We start from the raw sequence: 1,311 nt of genomic DNA on the forward strand, positions 1-1,311 counted from the left end.
AGCTGCTCTGTATGTATTGGCCAGGACAAAGGAAGCACTTCATTCAATGCACTTATTGACCACCTTTTGGCTTACCTGTTTGTTGTGCAGGGGACGCATCTCATGTAAGCATGGAGCTCTGAGGCTACACTGAGGTTTGAGGGGCCTCAATCTAGCCCAAGTTACAACAGACACATGCTCACATGCTAAGTCTGAATCTCCTAAGCGTGTCTTGGCAAATTTTAAGCCTTTCCTCATCTCTAGTGCCTGGAATGACTTGGGTATTTCAACATCCACTTAAAATCTCTGAAAAGAACAGAGTAATCTTGGCAAAACCATTAAGAATAAAAATCAAGCTTTATTTAGGTTAGGCCACAACTCTATATTCACCCTGCTTTGGCGGGGTGGGGTGAGGAAGAGTCTGGGATTTCACTGTTGTTCCTTCCTAATTTGGCAGAACCAGCAACTGCCTACACTACCTCATAAGCTGAGACAAAGGCAGGTCAATTTCACCAATCTCCCAGCTCTGTCAACCCCCTCATTGCTCTATTCTGTTTTCTAAAAACAAGCCTGAGTGAAAGCTGTGGGTGAGGGGAGGGAAGAGAGAGGGCAGAGGAGGCAGTGTGGGCAGCTGCTCCCAGGCACCATCACAATCGTTACATCATCTCAGGTCTAGAGAGAATACAAATTCTAAGAGGTCTACAAACTGCTCAAATCCACGTCTTTGAAAGCCAAGCTTATGTTTTAGGAAAGTTTTCCCAGGCCAGTGACACCCTGCCATAGGACTGGTCCTGTGGACTAATAGCCTACACCCAGCAGCAGAAAACAGCTAAGTGCACCACACCTACCCACGGAGCCCTTGGAGAGTGAGCAGAATTGAAAAGCAGCCTCCGGGACCCAGGCTGCTGTGGCCTGTGATGTAGATGGTAACAATTAGCTAATGGCCCCGTGTGCAGAGCACACTCAGGGGAAGAGCACTCAGGGGTATACAGTGCCCCTTTTAACACTTTCGCAAAAGGCAAGTTCACTTAAGGATGTTTACATTCCGGAGAAGGCAGGGTGCCTTATGAGGCCAAATTAAAGAAAATAAGAGGGAGGAGCTTAAGTCTACAGACCAGAAAGACTCAAATGCCAGAATTCTATCCTTAGGCCACAGAATTCATGTGGTCCAACTTTCACTCTACAGAAGCAACCAAATCCCCTTAGTGTTGCTTTCTGTGGTTCCCGGGTATCTTAGAGCAGTGCTTCTCAAATGCATCGAAATCAGCTGGGGTTCTTGCTAACATGCAGATTCTAACCCTGTTCTGGGGTGAGTTGAGAGGCTATATTTCT

At 46.8% G+C, this 1,311-nt stretch overlaps 1 protein-coding gene across 1 annotated transcript in view; it reads right to left on the reverse strand.

The window, feature by feature from the left end:
- Positions 1-1,311, reverse strand: part of PPM1H (protein phosphatase, Mg2+/Mn2+ dependent 1H) — a gene marked incomplete at its 5' end in the record, with an annotated part of 267,569 nt that overhangs the window by 22,216 nt on the left and 244,042 nt on the right. The gene's annotated exons all lie outside the window — the stretch shown is intronic.

This window comes from Myotis davidii, unplaced genomic scaffold, assembly GCF_000327345.1.
Source record: "Myotis davidii unplaced genomic scaffold, ASM32734v1 scaffold402, whole genome shotgun sequence".
Taxonomy (NCBI): Eukaryota; Metazoa; Chordata; class Mammalia; order Chiroptera; family Vespertilionidae; genus Myotis; species Myotis davidii.